This window comes from Triturus cristatus, chromosome 4_1, assembly GCF_964204655.1.
Source record: "Triturus cristatus chromosome 4_1, aTriCri1.1, whole genome shotgun sequence".
Lineage (NCBI taxonomy): Eukaryota > Metazoa > Chordata > Amphibia > Caudata > Salamandridae > Triturus > Triturus cristatus.
Window position 1 is genome coordinate 735,279,449 of NC_140585.1, and position 16,522 is coordinate 735,295,970.

Genomic DNA, 16,522 nt, shown 5'->3' on the forward strand with positions numbered 1-16,522 from the left:
ATAAACAGGTAAAATTTATTAGCAATACATTTTTTCCTTTTTTTAAATTTTTTTTTAGTACGCGTACCGTAAGCTTACGGTAAGCGTACGGTTTACGCAATGTCCGTAATTTATCTACGCTGTTTGCGTATAGTTACGCAATTTGCGTAGCCGCGCGTACTCCGTGTGGGGCGCGTACGCGTGTACGCTACACGCGCACGTTACGCGGAAGTGTCGGGGAGTGACTGTTATGTGCATGCGCACAAGCGCGTGTCTTTTTTACGCGCATGCGTACTTTTGCCGTAAGCGTACCGTAAGCGTACCGTAAGCGTACGGTAGGTCATGTGATCATGAAACACAACTTTTGATTGGTTGAAACTACTTTCAGTTCTAGAACTCTCCTACACCACACCCATTCCCCTCATTTCTGCTTGTGATCCCTTAGGAGAAGGAGCTGGGTTGTCTTTGTGATACGATGGCAGAACAGCAGAGCTCTTCTGAGAGTGAGGCTAGCAGCACTACCTTGAGGCCGAGAGCGAGGAAACAAAAGACCTCTTACGTATGGGAGTATTTTACTTTTCCAGAAGGCCAGCAAAAGGTAAATGCACCCTTAGTGACTTGCAAGCTGTGTAAGCGTGTACTTTCAAGAGGGAATCCTGACAGGAAGTATTCCTTTGGGAATCACACCATGATGAGACACCTTAAGGATGTACACAGAAGGACACATGCTCGACTTACTGAAGGTAACCCTTCAGTAAATCAACCAAGCACATCCACAGCAGCTCAGCCTGGACCATCATCTGCAGGGCCGAGTCCTTCTTCTGCAGGTCAGGTGAGCCCTTCATCTGTGGGGGGAGCATCTCCTTTTTCTGGTCCTCTGGAAATTAACCCTCGGTTTGCGAGGGTTGAAGTACGGTGCGCCACTTGTCACGATCTAATTACTTATAGGGAGACCAGTATTTCCCTAGTGAACAGTAAAATAGATCAGCACACTTGTCGTACCGTCTAATATTCCCAATCTTTCTTTCCTCTGTCCCTGCATGAACACAACGGCTCTTTTAAGAGCCAACCTTACCTTTCATCTATTTTTTATATATTTTTTTTAAAACTTTTTTTTTTTTTTTTTTACCGTACGGTACGCGTAATTATTATTTTTTTTTTTAAAAAACACTAAAAATCAATTATCACATTACAAGGTCCTTGAGAGACTACAATTAAAAACTGAAAATGTGATTGTAGAGAAGTGGAAAAAAGGGACCATGACATTATTGACTTACCATACCCACTCAAAAAAAGATTTATTCATTTAATTTTTTTTTTAATTGCTTTAAAAATGGTTCTAGTTTTCGAAAATTTTCTATCTCAATCTGAAAAAAAAGAAAAAAGTATTAATATTTAATAAAACATTTAATAATACAGTACACATATTTACATATTTTTCAAAAAATATTTTTGCCTTTTTTTTGCTGTTTTCAGAAAATATTGCATTTCACTATAAATTGTGAAAGCAATTGCATTCATCATTTAACAGCAGGCAAAAAAAAATTAACAATCTCAAAGATTGTTTTTAAAAAAGCCCACAATCTCTTTTTGCATAAACATAACTTTATAGAAATGCATAATATTCTTAAAAAATATCATCTAATATCAATACTTATTTCTTTAAAATACCGTCTGATATTTTTGTTTCAGAAGTATAATCACAATAATATATCTCAAATAACTCCACAATACATCTGGTTCCATTTCCTTTAGGCCAAATAGTAATTTTAAAAATCTTTTTTTGTTTAATTTCCAATGGTAATCCAATAAAAATCTAAAGTTTAAATTGTACAGATGTCACCGATTCTCTGTAACATTTTGGTTTCCGAAAGATTAATTAATAATTAAATAAGTACACAATAGAATTTTTTACTTTTCCGCATGGCCAAATAGTAATTTTAAAAATCTTTTTTGAAAAAATTTCCAATGGCAATCCAATAACATTCCAAAATTTAAATTGTGCAGATGTTACCGATTTTTTCTAAATTTTTGGTTTTCCAAAGTTTCCTTAAAAAATGGAAAAATTCCACATTACAATTGGTTACCTTTCCATTAGGCCAAATGATAATTTGTTAAATCTTTTTATTTGTAAATTCCAAATGGTAAACCAATAAAATGGTAAAATTGTTTTGTCCAGATGTTGCCAAATCTCTCTAAAATTTAGGTTTCAGGAAGATTAGATAGGAATTTGCTAAATCAAAAGGCAAACGTTGCTTAAAAAACAATTGGTAATCATTACACAGTGTCCAGCCTTTTTCACATTTAAGATAAACTGTGTAATGACCAGAAGTTACAGTAGGTCCATCATGGAAAATTATTGCAACTGTTACAAAAGTTTTTCCTGAAATTGATAATTGCTGTCCTGTAAACTTCTTTATTAAAGTATCCAATTTTGAACCATCAGCTCTACATCGTTGCATCATTAAAATTACATACTGTCTGTATTCCTTTAAAATTAATGTTGAAAACATGTCAGATTTACACTCACCGCATTGCATGCTATGATTAGCATCTTTTACTAATTTAGCAAAAGTGACTGTTTTACTCTCTGGCAATGTTAAATAAATAAACCTTTCAGAATCAACATTAGAGCCACATATATTATAACAGTTTTCACAACTATGTTCCCATTTATAAGAGAGACCAAATAAATTTTCAATGGGAACCCCTTCTGCTTCCAGTACCTGAAGAAAATAAATCAAGAATTCCTGTGCGTCTTGCTGTACATTTTGAGAAAACTGTGTTCGTCCTGAACATACATCTAAAACTTTTCTAATTTCAGTAGCACTTTCTATTTGAGTTTTATCATTACTCAGCTTTTCAAAAAGGAGACTCAGCACAGAACAGAATCTTTTTCCCTGATTTACTATTATCTGCTCTTGCAAACTTTCCAGATAAAATGCAACATTCAGCACTACATTAGCATAGCAGTTGACACCAGAGCTATTTTCAAAATAACATCCTACAACCTGTTCTTCATTTTCCTTATTCTTTTTGCTTGCAATTACATCACTCCTCTTTTTTTTCCTCCTCTCTACATCTTCATTACAGATATTCTCATTTCTCCTTTTACGAGAAACTACACGTTTCTCCAACACAGGATACTGACCTAAATGAGGAGCATAGCTTCTTCTTAATCTATTATACTCCTTTACACAATTTGTATCAGCACTAACTTTTGAATCATCAAAGTCTATCATGAATAAACCTGATAAAGTTTTCACTCGTGACAAAGCAACATATGCCATACCTTCTTTGAACACAGTTGAACCAATGTTCACAAATGCACAATCTACAGTCAATCCTTGAGACTTGTGAATAGTTACAGCATATGCTAGCGAAAACGGAAACTGCTTCCTACGTACATATAAGTCTTTCACAAGCATGAAACGAACTGAACAACGACAAATGTCTTTAACTTCTTCTATCTGATCAAATTTTATTTTTAAACATTCAATTCCATCTTTTTTCTGATAATTAATAAAACCCACAACTCTTCCCATAGCTCCATTAACTAAACCTTTTTCAACATCCAAATTTCTCCTTAAAAATACTCTACAGTTCATGCAAACATATAGATTTTTTTCTAATCCAGCTGTTTTGGAAATGTTCTTCTCTAGTGAATCCAATTTATTTTTCAGTGTGCCTGTTAATGTGACAGTAATTCTTCCATCCTCAATTTTGTCCACTGCTTCCAATTTCCTGATATCTTCCTTTTCCAATTTCAAAAGCTCCTCATTGAATATTGAGCATTCACGTAGAGTTCGCATTAAGCAGATGACACTTTTGTTTTCTGCAATGTTCTTGTATATCTTCTCTGCAACTATTTCTTCCTTTGGAAATAAATTATGTAGCAGCCGAGTCTGTAATGCTTTTTTGCCAGCTTCTGTGAGTAGTCCAATCCTGATATCTTTCAGAATACTTCCATATTCTTCATCGTTTGCTTGCCTCATATTAGTTGTAAGTTCCTTGTACTCAAAGAAGGACCAAATATTTGTATTACCGATGCTTCCCAATGACTTCTTCGTGTCTTCATGTGTCACAGTATTAAACACTGGTTGTCCTTTAACTGGAGTAAGTTGCAAAAGATCTCCAAAAACTATGACGTGTTTTCCTCCAAATAACACGTCATAGTCTGACTTCAGAATTTGCTGCATTCTTAAATGCACAAAGGCAAGCATTAAGTTCGATACCATGCTCACCTCATCAATAATGAGAACTTGCATCTTCTTCAATACTCTTGAAACTTCCAAGCATGCTTCTCCAGTTAGCTTGTTGTATTGTATTTTGTTCTCATGCTCCACTGGTAACATTAGCAAACAATGTAAAGTGATTCCTTTTATGTTATATGCTGCTAACCCAGTTGGAGCAGTAACCACACAAGACAAAGTAGAATCCGTTTTTTGCTGTAGGTAGCTTCTGATGACTTTTATTAGGAAACTTTTTCCAGTTCCAGCTTGTCCGCTTACATACATCCTGATTGGATGAAATGATGTGCATGAGCAATCTTTTTTTTCATGTAGAAATCCGTGATCAATTTTGTTTCTGATCTCTTCATAAATTTGTTGCTGCTCTTCGTTCAGTTGTCTTTCCAAATTTTGTAAGTCTATAAATTCTCCTTGAGCTTGATTCATAGCCGTTTCCACTTCATTCATGGCTATTGATGCTTCATTTTCAACGATTGGTTGTCCTAGGGGATCTTGACTGAGTGTTCCTGAACTTTGGCTGTCCTGAGAACTGTCTCTAGCTATTTCTGCTGCAATTGTAGTTTCCTGTTCAATTTATTCATTTAACATTTGCAGATAAGTTGTGAATGTACTGCATTGTATGCTGTCTTTGCAAGCATTAAAAGAATCTTCATAGCTTTAAAATTCTCCCAGTAGTTCATCCTCTGTACGCCATGGTTTAAACATCTGTAAAAGAGCCAAGTAGTAAAATTCCTTTTTGTCAGTAGTGTCGCAACTCAGCTTCCGGTGATTTATCAAACTTCCTTTTGTTTGCTTCACCAAACATCCTTCCTCACCAATGACTTTATATTTTCCATTGTTGATGTCTTCTGCGGCTTTCCGTGAATAAATGTAGTTCTGCAGCACTTCATAGAGACACATGTTCTCCAGATGATGACTTCTCTTTGGGTAATATGTATCCAACATGTTTGATTTCAAAATATCTGTACTTTCTGGGTCATTCTCGGCCAAATATTCAATTTCTCCAACAGATTTCAGTACCCGATTTCTCATTGCTGCAAGGCCTAAACTTGCCCAAATTATTCTTCTTGATTTCGAGTAGAGACTTGCAGAAGATAACCTATCTGAACATTCGTAGGATCCAATTTCTCGATGCGATAACATCTTCAAACTGAAACTGTACAGCTTCTTACTGACAGTTTTCTCGTGAGAAATCTCTTCCCACATTTCCTTCAATTCTGTTTTTTCTGATTTCGTAATGTAAGACGTTACATATCGAGCAACAGCAATGGAATTATCAGCTACATACTGTATATCCATGTTAGCGTTCCACATGGATAAAATCACTGGGTTGTAGTCATTTATATTTTTTGATTCTTCTTTTCTTTTAAGGTTGAAGGTATTCTTAGGTGATTTTCTTGTGATAGTATGTCTCACAGATGACATAAAACTGTTAACTCTTCCATTTGAAAGAACAGGTCTAGGAAATCCAAATCGACATTTAGTGTAGTATTTATCTTTGCTCTTGTATTTCCGTCGACAGTATTTTCCACACCGATGACTTTGGAAACGTAAAACTTGCTCCTTTAACTTTTTCTCTTCTGTGCTTTTTGGTATAGCACATGTTGCATATTCTTCAATGTAAGATAACACTGCTTCATCAGTATCTGTTCCAAACTTTGGGGCATCCTTGATCCACAACAGCATATGAATATGAGGAGCACCTCTTGCCTGGTACTCTTTTCTCCAAAAGAAATCCACTACTTCTCCTAGAGGTGGATTTTTTTTATTGCAGATGAAGGACATCATAGCCTCAAATCTATGATTGAAATATCTGCAAACATTAACCGGATCCAATGAGCACAGTTCTCCTGCTGTCTTGTATTCAATGTTTTTAATGTTTGAATTTGCCTCTCGTAGAAAATCCAGTAAATCATCCCAAGCGTACTCGGCACAGCTTAGGGTAAGGAACCATGTTGGAGTTCCTAAATTCCGTAACATGCATTTTAATTCACCATGGCGTCGGTACCAATATTCATTTGTCCCACGCTGACAAGCCATCAGATTGATCAGTTGTGTTTCCAAATGATCATCTCGGTGCTGGACTTTCTCAGTAAAATCCTTAGCAGACACATTTTGTAAATGTACTCCACTTTTTAAAATGTGATTTACTGCATAAGACAGTGCAGACAAGTCGCTTTCAAATAAAAGATGGAACAAATAAGGAATACTTTGTCGAAATCTGGGATCTTCAGCATATAGTCTTGTAGTCCGATACTCAGAAGCTGGAATCTGTTCTGGACGTTCATCGTATCGTCCTCCTTTTCCTTTAGGAAACAGCTGGGGAAAACATCGAGCTTCCAAGCTCTCCTCCCATACACTCACGGGAGTTCCTTTTGCTTTCTTCATCTGAAATAGATCAATATTGTCTCCCATAACTTCTTTTCAATGAAGAGGATGTATGCTAAAATGTTCATAAATTTCTTCTTCCTTTGACTTGTCCACTTTTTCAATTTGTCCAGTTGGTGTTTCTGTGTCTTCTTGTAAATCTTCTTCTTCTTCTTCTTCTATATAAATTGATTCATACCATTTGTTATTCCTTTTCAAATACAAATTTGCTCTTTGTACTTTCCGTACATCTACCAGCTCCTGCCAAATCTTCTTATTCTTTGTAGGTACACCATTAACCAGAATAATTAATGGTTCAGTTTCCAAAGTATCCGCATCAATACTTTCCATATTTTTTTTCAAATCCAAGGGCAAATACACCACTCTACCTTTTAAACCTCTCAGTAAATCTGAAGGAGGTAATTTACCAGTTTTGGGCTCCATACGTACTATGGTCTGGAACGGATGAACACATTGAATGAGTATAGACTCACATGTATTTAATTCAGAAAGTTCAGCAGGAATAGCATCCAATTCTAAATTATTATGTACAGCTCTGGTCGGCATTCTATTTTCCTCTAACTTGTTGTAACAGTATTTACAAATACGCTGAACTTCACCCAATTCAAAACAATTTTCAAGAAATATATAGGTGGCAAAATCCTTCCACTTATAATTATCTTCATTTTCACTCTTTCTGTAGAGATCAACATACCTAGTTTGTTTTCTATAATGAGTTCTGCGGCAACAAATACAAGTAATATTTGGTCTTTCATTAGAGATTATTGCAAATTTTGTTATGTGATCATTAAATGTCTTACTTACAGAGGGTTCTACATTTTCTTCCACTTCTTCCTCATTTACTGTGTCCTTCTCTGCACTGTTTTTTTCAGGACCAAAGTAACAAAACTGAATTTCATAAACAACCTTCTCTACATCTGATACCGTTCCACGGAACAGAGCCCTATTCAATTCATCTAACTTTATTGCTGGACTTTTAGCAAAATACAACCGTCTCACAAACTTTCTCATTTCAGTATGATGAACAGCCAGCATCCTAAAATGATGGAAAACACTATTACACACTTTTCTAGATAGACAAGCCAGAGAATGACCCTGCAAACCAGTATTCTCTCTCACTCTGCATGGATCTAGACTTTGAAGCACCTTAATCTTCTGTTTCACACTTTTTTTGCTATATTCTCTTAGAAACTCACGAAATTTATCAGTAGATTCCTGACGCACAGTGCAAATACTACTACAATTCCAAGTGTACACTGGGGCTTTAGGACGTCTCCCCATAGCCTCATCCGCCATCACTTGTACCTCATCTCTTGGAACCATTATCTCCTTCTCCATTATGCAACCATTTTTCACTTCATAAGCACGACCTCTGGTGTCAACTGCATGCAGCAAACTATTACTTTGAAAATAACTCTCTTCATTAAAAAAAGGTTCACTACTTGAACTATGCATCCATTTTCCTAAAAATACTTTACAAAAGTTTGTTCTGTTCACTACTCTTTTCCTTTTGCTATGTGATTTCAGTACATTAACCATTTTGTCTAATGTACGCATCCTATTCAAAATTAAAATGAATAGTTTCCTTTTTAATTCTAATGCCTTTGCTGCAATGGCTTCAATTTCTTTTTTTCTCTTATAAAACTTTGCCTTTTGCTTATATTTCTTCACATCCTTTATCAAATTGGACATAACTCTCCTCTGAAACATTTTTCTACGTATCTCTTTAAACGCTGTTTTTCTGTTTACGTTTATCTTTTTAGTTGCAGAAGGTATATTTGCATTAACTAAATTCTCAATTTTTTCCTGTCCTTTTCGATTGAAATCATTCTTTCCAGTACAGACATTTTGTACATTTTTCCTTTTTTTGAATATGTTCCTTAGAAAATCTTTTGTTTGCTTACCAGAAGATTTTTTCTTCTTCCCAACATGAGCATCTTCAACTAACTTAGGTCCTCCAGTTGTCTTCAAATATAGGTTTTTTTTTTGCTCTTTTTTTACTCTGGATTTTGTAGGCATCTTAAATTTTGTTCACTGCTCTTCAGCAATACCTGAAAAAAACTAAAAAAAAATTCCTTTATTTTATTTAAATATATTACTACATTTGTTTTCACATTAGTCACAAAACGAAATTTCTTTGCCAATTTGAAAGCACACTTACTGCTCTTTTTTTTGGCAAGTGATAAACACTTTTACAGACTGACACATTATGAATCCACTTTTCAGATTTTTTAAAAAGCACATGTCCAAACTGCTTTTTCAGACCATCACCATTTGTAACCTGGGTGACTGCCTACACTCCAGCAAGGGCAACCAGCCTTAGTGATGCTGAATGTATTTGCATTACTGACTGAAACCTCAAACCCCACTCGCTTGTGAATACTGTGCATGATTCCACATGGTAAGCAGCTACCTGTGTGCTAAGAGTCTGCTTCTGCACCAAAAAATGGCTCCCCCTTTCCATCTAATGCAACTGTGAAATCACCAGAGCAATACGCAATAAATCTATGCCTGTAATTCCTATTTGCACACAGAGTCATGTTTTCACATTAGTCACAAAACGAAATTTCTTTGCCAATTTGAAAGCACACTTACTGCTCTTTTTTTGGCAAGTAATAAACACTTTTACAGACTGACACATTATGAATCCACTTTTCAGATTTTTTACAAAGCACATGTCCAAACTGCTTTTTCAGACCAGCATCATTTGTAACCTGGGTGTCTGCCTACACTCCAGCAAGGGCAACCAGCCTTAGTGATGCTGAATGTATTTGCATTACTGACTGAAACCTCAAACCCCACTCGCTTGTGAATACTGTGCATGATTCCACATGGTAAGCAGCTACCTGTGTGCTAAGAGTCAGCTTCTGCACCAAAAAAAGGCTCCCCCTTTCCATCTAATGCAACTGTGAAATCACCAGAGCAATACGCAATAAATCTCTGCCTGTAATTCCTATTTGCACACAGAGTCATGTTTTCACATTAGTCACAAAACGAAATTTCTTTGCCAATTTGAAAGCACACTTACTGCTCTTTTTTTTGGCAAGTAATAAACACTTTTACAGACTGACACATTATGAATCCACTTTTCAGATTTTTTACAAAGCACATGTCCAAACTGCTTTTTCAGACCAGCATCATTTGTAACCTGGGTGTCTGCCTACACTCCAGCAAGGGCAACCAGCCTTAGTGATGCTGAATGTATTTGCATTACTGACTGAAACCTCAAACCCCACTCGCTTGTGAATACTGTGCATGATTCCACATGGTAAGCAGCTACCTGTGTGCTAAGAGTCTGCTTCTGCACCAAAAAATGGCTCCCCCTTTCCATCTAATGCAACTGTGAAATCACCAGAGCAATACGCAATAAATCTCTGCCTGTAATTCCTATTTGCACACAGAGTCATGTTTTCACATTAGTCACAAAACGAAATTTCTTTGCCAATTTGAAAGCACACTTACTGCTCTATTTTTTGGCAAGTAATAAACACTTTTACAGACTGACACATTATGAATCCACTTTTCAGATTTTTTACAAAGCACATGTCCAAACTGCTTTTTCAGACCAGCATCATTTGTAACCTGGGTGTCTGCCTACACTCCAGCAAGGGCAACCAGCCTTAGTGATGCTGAATGTATTTGCATTACTGAGTCCAACCTCAAACCCTTAAACTATTCTTTTATTATACCAGTACACCTTAATTTATTGTGAAAACATAGTCCACATTATTTTACATGTTCCTCACATTTAAATTTCTCCCAAAACAGAAAATAATAAACACAACTTCAACAAAAAGAATTGCATTTCTATTATTCATTTCTTAATTTACCATATACATCCCCTCTCAAACTCTAAACTCACCTTTAAAATTAGTTAGTTGTGAAAGAAATATGGCACTCAAACAGCAGATTATCAGAGCCAGGATCTCTGTTCTCTACACCTCTCTCCTCTCAGCAGAACCAGATAATGGCAAACTTTCCCTCTCTTTTTCCACACATATACATGTTAGTTTCAAATCTCAGTGCTTGCCCCTTTTTTTCAAATGTAATCACACATTTCTATTGGTTGAAAACCAACCCTTTTCCAAAAGTACCCTTCCCCCAACTTGACTTCTGCCTAGTACCCTTCCCCCAACTTGACTTCTGCCTGCTACCATAGCAACAGCTCATGGAACACTGCTGTGTGGAGTCAGGTCAGAAGTTCGCCAAACAATGTTTCAATTCCACAGAGCAAGAGTGCTTGAATTTTCAAACCTAACAGCAAATCCATAGTACTGTTCTTTGGTAACACATTTTTCTGTACCAATACAAAACATGCTTCTATTAATTTACACATACAGCCTAGTTTTTATTCTAGAATGGTATGAAACAGCCAATCAGTTCTTTTTAAAAAAAAAAAAATATGTATGCCTCCATTTCCAAACTGTCTTTCTTTTCATATTGCCATTCTACTGAAAGACACCTCCTGAGTGCATCCAGTTCTCCTTTGAAGATGTTCACAGTGTGGATTGTAGGGCACAGCTATATCTTCTGGAGTGAAAAGTATGCAGAGAAAACAGATATGGTGAGAGACCTTGCTTTGCCAAATGTAGACATTAAATGGATTGGTCAGAGAGGGTTAAAGTGGCACCAATTGATGCCATTGGTGAAATCCTTCATGCACATCCAACACCCTGACCTCATAATAGTGCACTGTGGTGGCAATGACCTAGGCACTTTGACTGGGGTAGGTCTGGAAATGCTTATGAAGGAGACCTTTGCACAACTGTTTTCACTTTTCCCTAAAACTGCCTTTGTGTTTTCTAACATATGCCAAAGGCAAAAATGGAACTGGTCCAATCATTTCTGTCCGCAGATTGACAAAGCAAGAAAGCACGTCAACAAATCTGTTTCTGCTTTCCTCCGTGACTATGGTATGGGTTCCATTTACCACAACAACTTGCGTTATGACATGCAAGACATTTATAGAGGAGATGGTGTACACTTCAATGATGAAGGGAACAGAGTCTTCCTCTTGAACCTTAGACTCTGCATCGGTACTTACTTGTAGGTACCACAAAAAAATCACTTCATAAACACAACGGCTCTTTTTAGAGCCCCCTAATATCTAAACACTTAAATCTGATTTTCATTTCTTTTTTTATTTATTTTTTTACCGTACGCTTACCGTATGCGTACCCCGTGATTTTTTTTAAAATCAATAAATGTTTTCTTTGTACTTTTCTGTCCTTCTTTGACCCCCTTACAAATGTTAGGGGGTCTGTAACTCTCCTCCTTGCCCCCTTTTCTTGTTATCACTCTTTTTTTTCTGAGTGAAACACACGAAATGGCGGCCGCCGCTTCCTGCTTTCGACCGATTCGAATGTTTACTAAGATCTAAGAGCCAATCAGAATCGCGCACGCCACCGTACGCGTACGGTAAGCGTACCGTAAGCGCACCGTAAGCTGGCTCAGATATATATATTGATTTAAAGGCTATTTTCTCAGAATCTACAGAACAGATTTACACCAAACCTACAAAAGGCACTTCCTTGACCTGAGGACTACCTCTCTGCCAAATTTCTAGTAATTCTGTTCAGCCGTTCGGGCTGTAGCCCTGTCTAAAGGTCCTATGGAAAAATGCATGGGAAAAACGCGTTTTGGGACCCCCCTTTTATCTCAGCCCCCACTTGACGAATCCCCCCGAGACTTTCAGCACAGCGTCCCTAATGCATACAGAGCCCGTCCCAAATCTGCCTAACCTACCAAGGAGGACTAATGCTTTCAATTTGAAACAGGACATTGAACCTACTAAGGATATAATGCATGTCACTTCGAGGGACTGTAAGTCCCATAATGCTTAGAGAATTATGACGGCACTTTGCCAAACCCACTGAGGGTGTATTGTGAATAAAAGCACACCTGCACGAAGTGAATCGTCAATGCCTGTTTTTAAAGCCCAGGAAGAAGAGGCGTGTAAGCCTCGAAACGCGTCGGCAAGAGGAGAATAACTGGCATGTGAGGCGAGCTGCAGCGAGGCACTAAATTACCTTTTGGTAAGGGGCGCTGTTGAGTGCCCTTTCAATGCTGGGGCATTTTGTTTGACAATATTTCTGCACGGCGGCCTGCCGTGGAAAGGAGCATCATTTCCAAAACAAGTGAAAGGCTGTGGAGGGGAACCCTTTCTCTCTATGCAGCACAGCGTCCCTAATGCATACAGAGCCCGTTCCAAATCTGCCTAACCTACCAAGGAGGACTAATGCTTTCAATTTGAAACAGGACATTGAACCTACTAAGGATATAATGCATGTCACTTCGAGGGATTGTAAGTCCCATAATGCTTAGAGAATGATGACGGCACTTTGCCAAACTCACTGAGGGCGTATTGTGAATAAAAGCACACCTGCACGAAGTGAATCGTCAATGCCTGTTTTTAAAGCCAAGGAAGAAGAGGCGTGTAAGCCTCGAAACGCGTCGGCAAGAGGAGAATAACTGGCATGTGAGGCGAGCTGCAGCGAGGCACTAAATTACCTTTTGGTAAGGGGCGCTGGTGAGTGCCCTTTCAATGCTGGGGCATTTTGTTTGACAATATTTCTGCACGGTGGCCCGCCGTGGAAAGGAGCACCATTTCCAAAACAAGTGAAAGGCTGTGGAGGGGAACCCTTTCTCTCCATGCAGCACAGCGTCCCTAATGCATACAGAGCCCGTCCCAAATCTGCCTAACCTACCAAGGAGGACTAATGCTTTCAATTTGAAACAGGACATTGAACCTACTAAGGATATAATGCATGTCACTTCGAGGGACTGTAAGTCCCATAATGCTTAGAGAATGATGACGGCACTTTGCCAAACCCACTGAGGGCGTATTGAGAATAAAAGCACACCTGCACGAAGTGAATCGTCAATGCCTGTTTTTAAAGCCCAGGAAGAAGAGGCGTGTAAGCCTCGAAATGCGTCGGCAAGAGGAGAATAACTGGCATGTGAGGCGAGCTGCAGCGAGGCACTAAATTACCTTTTGGTAAGGGGCGCTGTTGAGTGCCCTTTCAATGCTGGGGCATTTTGTTTGACAATATTTCTGCACGGCGGCCCGCCGTGGAAAGGAGCACCATTTCCAAAACAAGTGAAAGGCTGTGGAGGGGAACGCTTTCTCTCCATGCAGCACAGCGTCCCTAATGCATACAGAGCCCATCCCAAATCTGCCTAACCTACCAAGGAGGACTAATGCTTTCAATTTGAAACAGAACATTGAACCTACTAAGGATATAATGCATGTCACTTCGAGGGACTGTAAGTCCCATAATGCTTAGAGAATGATGACGGCACTTTGCCAAACCCACTGCCAAAAGCACACCTGCACGAAGTGAATCGTCAATGCCTGTTTTTAAAGCCCAGGAAGAAGAGGCGTGTAAGCCTCGAAATGCATCGGCAAGAGGAGAATAACTGGCATGTGAGGCGAGCTGCAGCGAGGCACTAAATTACCTTTTGGTAAGGGGCGCTGTTGAGTGCCCTTTCAATGCTGCGACATTTTGTTTGACAATATTTCTGCACGGGGCCCGCCGTGGAAAGGAGCACCATTTCCAAAACAAGTGAAAGGCTGTGGAGGGGAACGCTTTCTCTCCATGCAGCACAGCGTCCCTAATGCATACAGAGCCCATCCCAAATCTGCCTAACCTACCAAGGAGGACTAATGCTTTCAATTTGAAACAGGACATTGAACCTACTAAGGATATAATGCATGTCACTTCGAGGGACTGTAAGTCCCATAATGCTTAGAGAATGATGATGGCACTTTGCCAAACCCACTGAGGGCGTATTGTGAATAAAAGCACACCTGCACGAAGTGAATCGTCAATGCCTGTTTTTAAAGCCCAGGAAGAAGAGGCGTGTAAGCCTCGAAACGCGTCGGCAAGAGGAGAATACCTGGCATGTGAGGCGAGCTGCAGCGAGGCACTAAATTACCTTTTGGTAAGGCGCGCTGTTGAGTGCCCTTTCAATGCTGGGGCATTTTGTTTGACAATATATATAGATATATATATATATATATATATATATATATATATATATATATATATATATATATATATATATATATATATATATATATATATATATATATATATTACCTACTGGCAGTCGCCAGTAGGTAGTTATAGTTAGGACCACGTTTCCATAGGAAATCTGCAACATTCTATTTTGAATAACTTTGGCGCCGGTCGACGAATCCTCGCGAATTTTTCAAAATAGGTGGGGCGCTACGCTCCGCTCCTACCCTGAAAGTCTCGGGGGGATTCGTCAAGCGGGGGCTGAGATAAAAGGGGGGTCCCAAAACGCGTTTTTCCCATGCATTTTTCCATAGGACCTTTAGACAGGGCTACAGCCCGAACGGCTGAACAGAATTTAATGAAATTTGGCAGAGAGGTAGTCCCCAGGTCAAGGAAGTGCCTTTTGTAGGTTTTGAGTAAATCTGTTCAGTAGATTCTGAGAAAATAGCCTTTAAATCAATATATATATCTGTGGCAGCTTACGGTGCGCTTACCGTGCGCTTACCGTAAGCTTACCGTACCCGTACGGTGGCGTGCGCGAGCGCGATTCTGATTGGCTCTTAGATCTTAGTAAACATTCGAATCGGTCGAAACCAGGAAGCGGCGGCCGCCATTTTCTCTCTCGCTTCCTGAGTTGGGCAGAAAAAACGAACCCCAAAAATGTGTAAAGAGGCAGTTTCATGAGATCCTAACCACCCAGCATTGATACAGGGGTCCCCAAACCACCCCCAAGCCCAAAAAAAAAAAATTTTTTTTCTCTGAAAATCGCCGATTACGCTTACCGTACGCGTACGGTAAAAAATTGTAAAAAAAAAAAATTATCCACATTCTCCCCACCCCGTGTGCAAATGGTGCCCGAAGGGCACCATTTGTGTATGGCATAAAACATGTAAGAAGTTAACAAAGAATACATTTCACAAAGATGCGCAAAATATGTCCCCCATGTGCGCACGGTGCGTGAATGGCATCGTTCGTACATGGTCCACCCCGCTTAACGTGGGCACGCGGTGCGTGCAGCGCACCGCGTGACCACTGTGCGTGCACGGCACTAACTGCGTAAAGTGGGCGCGCGGTGCGCGAAGCGCACAGCGTGCTCACTGTGCGCGCACGGTGCGCGAAGCGCACCGTGCGCGCACGGAACGAACTGCGTTAACTGGGCGCGCACGCCACGAATGGCGTAAAGTAACTTAGCATTTAAAAAACCTTTCAAATTCACTGAAAAAACCATAGGTTTCACACATGTTATAGTTAGCTGGACATTTTACTGATAAAAAACCAATGAAATTCCCCCGTTATAGTTACTGCAGGCAACTATAACTCACGCGACCGCAATCTTCTGCTGATGACATATGTGTCTTTATGAAAAAAAAATATTTGTAATATATGTAAAGCTAAAATTTAATGGAAGAAGACATGGGCAAATAAGTGTCTAAATACAGTATTAGCATCAGCAGAGGATTGCGGTCGCGTGAGTTATAGTTGCCTGCAGTAACTATAACGGGGGAATTTCATTGGTTTTTTATCAGTAAAATGTCCAGCTAACTATAACATGTGTGAAACCTATGGTTTTTTCAGTGAATATATATATATATATATATATATATATATATATATATATATATATATATATATATATATATATATATATATATATATATATATATATAAATTACCTACTGGCGGTCGCCAGTAGGTAGTTATAGTTAGGACCACGTTTCCATAGGAAAACCTCAACATTCTATTTTGAATAACTTTTGCGCCGGTCGACGAATCCTCGCGAATTTCTCAAAATAGGTGGGGCGCTACGCTCCGCTCCTACCCTGAAAGTCTCGGGGGGATCCGTCAAGCGGGGGCTGAGATAAAAGGGGGGTCCCAAAACGCGTT